Source organism: Mauremys reevesii, linkage group 1 (genome assembly GCF_016161935.1).
Source record: "Mauremys reevesii isolate NIE-2019 linkage group 1, ASM1616193v1, whole genome shotgun sequence".
Classification (NCBI taxonomy): domain Eukaryota; kingdom Metazoa; phylum Chordata; order Testudines; family Geoemydidae; genus Mauremys; species Mauremys reevesii.
Window position 1 is genome coordinate 79,633,475 of NC_052623.1, and position 5,282 is coordinate 79,638,756.

A 5,282-nucleotide genomic window follows, 5' to 3' on the forward strand; every position below is an offset into this window, starting at 1 on the left:
AGAAACACTGCTTTAGAGTGTGTATTTTCTGAATGGTGCACATATTAATATTCCTTTTGAAATTTTTCTCTGTGGGAAAAGATGCATCCACATACCAGCCCTATGGCCTTTGTGACCTGGGAATTTCAAATATACACATAGGTCCATCAATCGCTATTAGCCAGGATGGGCAGGAATGGTGTCGCTAGCCTCTGTTTGCCAGAAGCTGTGAATAAGCAACAGGATGACTTGGTGATTACCTGTTCTGTTCGTTCTCTGTGGTGCACCTATTTCCTGTGGCTTGATAGACCTTTGACCAGACCCAGTATGGCCATTCTTATGTTCTTATGTTCTTATTTACTTTCTATTAACCTATATCATGTTAACCAAACATCTAACCTGCATATTTTACATTTTACCATGTTCTTCAACAAAGGGAAAATAAATGCCCCTAGGGATTCTCACACTGAGTGGGAGGAGGGCACACAGGGAAGAAGATAAAGGAGCCTGATTTTGACTAGGCTTGGGCTCTAATACAATATTTTGCACAGACTTATTTTGCAATAGAAGTATTTTTGCATTGCACAGTTGATTTTAGGGGCAATTCATCTTACATGGGTCACAGTCTTAGATTAATACCTAGACTGGAGCAGGCTTATAGATTACCTATTTAAGTATTACATTTTTCAATAACGGTGGTTCATTACAAGAACTTCAGGAGTTAATAAGTGCAGCATTAGACACATTGCCATGTTTTTATGCTTTTCTGTTACACATTCTATATTGACTGTTGTCAGAGAAAGGACCATTAATCTGCTCTAGCTTGGTAGTTATGTTCTTATGGCAGTCTATTCTATAGACATAAAAATACTTTTTGAATCATATCAGTAGAGCTTCTGTGTCAGTTTTGGATATTTTTCCCTGTGTATTTCAATTGGATGTACCTTGTTGCAGGATAATCTTTACTCCATGAAAAGAAAAATAAAGCCAATTTCACATGCAATCCTATCAACAATGACAGATAACTCTTGTACTGTAGGAGGAACATTAGACTGTTAAGATATTTTGCTCTCAAATCCATTTTTGCACAGATGGTTTGGATCTGGTGAGATATGATAGCTTTTTCACTTGAGAGACTCTTCTTGAAATATGGAGGTTATTGAACTGAAATTAGCTGAGCTCATCCTGTATGTGTCATTTTTTTTACAGGAAAGGAGTAATTTTCTCAAATAAATAATTAGGCAGGCAGGCATAACAGGAACAATTGATATATCCAGAAGTAGGAATAATTTCTCTTTCTTTGTAACAAAAGCAGAATAACTAATATATTTGGCTTACTGTTTATCAGTAGTGAGCCAAAACCAAAATCACTTCTACACTTCAATTCCCACTGAATAATTGCAGAAAAACACTTGACACACGATCATATTAACAATATATAATGTAAAAGATAATAGCAGTGGAACATAATATAGTAAGAGAATAAAGGTCTTCTACTTTTCCTTTGTATATGTAGAAAATAAATGCCAAAGGAAAGCAGGTTAATTTTATTTTCAAACCAAAGGACATTTATTCAGTGAAAGAGTTCTGTCACTAAGATTTCATTTGTTCTACACCACTTGACTGATGTCACTTCATCCACATGGCAAAGCAAAGAAACAGTAGCCATTATAATTTTATGAGAAATAGGTGAAGGTCAGTAAACGTAAGAACCAATTCAAATCTTTGCTCATCTTTAATCTGAATATTTAAAGTTCAAAAAGGGCACCTGCATCTCCCAGATAGTGGGGAGTTCTCAAAATGGCCCCTATTCTCACTAACTCTCTGCCATATCTCTCCGCCTCTTTTCCAGATAGCCGCTCTTCGCACAAATGCCATTATAATCTCTTGGAGCTCTTGGTGGCTTTGGAAATGTGTCTGCTTGTCTTGGTCTGCTGTTTAGTTTAATTTTCATATTCTTTGTGTCAGTGTTGGACCTGATGGTGCATACAATGAATTCTGGGCATATGCACCATATTGGCCAGCTACATTCTGATACGAAAGCAAGATGAAACACTGGTCTTGTGACTCTGGGTTTCATTTTCCCTTATGAAATGTGGTCCCATCACACCCATTTTCACCAAGATCATTTTTTCCTCAAGAACTTCTCTCAAGTGTCCGAAATAGATTGCGGTCCGTTAAGCTTGGTATTGAGTGAGGAAAAACAGGCAGGACCAGAATAACAGTGAAAAGCCAAGTGGCTGCGTTTATTTGGGGGATAATTACAACTTAGGCTGGGGGAGTAGGCAACTTTGGCTGGTATGGTATCAAAAGTACAAACACACCCCAAAACACAGTAATAATACACTTTATACTGCTCACCACACCACACCAAACAGGCAGACACACCAATCACACAAGATGGGAATCGGGTTTGTCAGAGCAGTGCCCGGTGCAACACAGAGAAAGAGACCCACGGGCCACTGCCTCAACCACCCTTGCTTTCACACTAAGGGTAACCCAGAGTGTGGTGCGGCTGCAGCTGGGCAGATTCCACTCATTCAGACCGCGGGGACAGGAACTCCTTGGTCAGCTAATCCCCAGGTGGAGACAGCTCCCAGATTCATTCACTCCAGACAAAGACAGAGCAGTGATTAACACACATAAAACAGTTTACAATTAACAATTCAATTAACAACTAAAACAATTATACAAGCTAGCTAAGCAATTCTGCAATTCTGAGCTTACTAATACAATCCTGATATCCTGAGTAGATATTTGGTACCAAATTAGGGAGGGGAAAAAATAAGAGGCTAAAGAAGCTAACTGTCAGATATTAAAAAGCAAATACCGCACTCCAGGTGCAGCTGACCAGCAGAACAGACACCAGAAGCATGACGAGCTGACAGGGATCGGGTCCAAACAACAACGAATCCAAACGATACGACACGAGTGCACTTTACCGGGAGGAGACCCTGGACGAACGAGTGATCAGGTCCTTCAGCTAACACGCGGATGCTCCACACAAATTTTGGGGGGAAACCTAGTTTTATAGAAAGGTCTCACTCCCTCGTGTCAGCATCTGATTGGCTCCCTGGTCCCTCCTCCCTTCAGGCTTCGAGCTGTTGCCACCCCACGTCGGCAGGATTTGCACACGGCACACTGGAGTTGACAAGTAAACAAACTTGACCCTTAGATGACTGGGTCCAAAAAGAGTGGGAAAGTGAGTCGCTGGGCAGAATTAACCTGACCTCCAGACGACCGACCCCCAAAAAAACAGGTTGCCGGGCAGAATCAGGCCTTCACACACAGAACTAGCCTGACCTTTAGATGGCCCAGCAGGAGAGAGAAAAAAACAAAAACACAGGAGAGCATACACAGCCAGTGTTGCTGGGCAGGATTGAGTCTCTGCCCTCTCCTATACAACAAGAACCTGGTCCAAGATGGAGGCTGCCTTGTCCTTTTAGCAGGACAAGATGGCCGTGGACCGACAATTGGCCATACAGAGCCATAACTTCGTATCGGATTGCGACATCAAGGATCAGCTATGATTTTATTTCATGGCTACTCAGACACTCTACTTTTAATAATATTTCCACTGACACTTTCCTTTCTCTCCTTCCTATTTCACTTGCTGCCTCTGACATTCAGTGGGTCTGATTGGTGGAATGGATGGGGGAGAGGTGAAAAGAGGGTTGTGCATTCAGACTCCCTTTCCCTTTGTCTTAACTATGAACTCAGTAAAAATCTGTGACATGGTTGACTGTACAAATAATGTGTGTTTATACACTACTTAGTCCCAACTTATGCAGACTCACTATTTTATGCCTCTGCTTATAAACAGAGCTGTAATAGAATGCTAAAACTTGGTTTTAGGCCAATGTTCTTCTGCTATGTGGATGGCACAGCTTATTTTTTCTTGTAATTCTATCCTGCTACATCCCATGATTCCATGTGGGAGGACATGCCAAGACACAATGAACCATATGAAAAACACCCACAGTCTTCTTCCCTTTGCACTAGTAGCTGAGCCATGTCAAACCCTATTTATGCATCAGAGTTCTAGCTATATCATAGATGGAGCCTACGGGGAACCTTGTTTCCATGGCACTCCAACTGCAGAAGATTTAATTCTAAAAATTTTAGTTCAATAATGTTCAAATAGGTTTGATGCTTTCTGGAATCCATTCTCCCCCTCTCAAATAGCAGATGATATTACATTAGGCACAGTCAGTTCCCAAAGGGATAAATATGATCAAAGATTTTTTTCCAGCTTTTATAGTCCCATACTGTGGCAAATCAATAGCAAATCTGAAGTGAACATTTGATTTGCCAGAGGCAAACTTATGAACTCAGCTCTCCTCTTTTTGCAGCTTATATTGTCTTTTGTTCTTATTTGATAACTCTTCAAAATAAGCCCAGGTTCTCGTCTCTGGTATACTGTCAGCAGCAGTAGTGCTCCCTTTTGAATTCATTCTTTTCATCAAAATGATATGCAGCAATGGTACACAATTTTGGATTCTCAGAAATAACAGTGATGTGCTTCTAAAGGGAACTAGAAGGAAAATTCAATTCCAGCACAGAAATAATTTCTTTTACATTGCAGCCTATTATCATTCAGACTCTGATCATTTCACTTAACTAATACAAAAACTCACATTGGCCAGTATAAAATGTAATGTATGTACCATGCAGGTCAGACTGCTACCACTATGTTATTAATTTATAAACTGTGTAAAAGAACACTGCACAGAATTCAATTTATCAGAAAAAAAATCACTAAATAAAATAAAGTCTCTGAAGTTAGCAAAGAACTTTAAATGTTTTACTAATATAACGTTTTCCTTTCCTATGAAGAATGTATTACAGAGGAATGGTCTAGAGGTCAGAGTTCAGGATGAGTGACTAGGAACTCCTCATTTGTACAAGCAGCCCAGTCACAGATTCTTTCTGTAGCCTTAAGCAAGTAATTTAGCCTATTGAAACAAAAAGAGTATTCACTCCGTCACTGGGCGTACAAGAAGTCCTGTGAGAGAGCTTGACCTGAAAATATTTTTATCCTGATTTCCAAACTAAAGAGGTGCAGATAATTAAAATGTTCTTCCCAGATTAGTTTTCTAATGAAGATGATCTCCCAGGTGGGTCTTCAGACATTTTTGTGGGGGGATGTCCTACAAACAATATTGCTTTGGGGGCTCTTCCCCCCCCAACAAAAAAGTGACAGATTTTAGTATAATTATATGCAGGTATTTAGATTTCAAGATGTCTGGATCAGGACTCATGATTTGTTTTTGTCTTCTACAGTGCCAACCACAGTTAGAAAA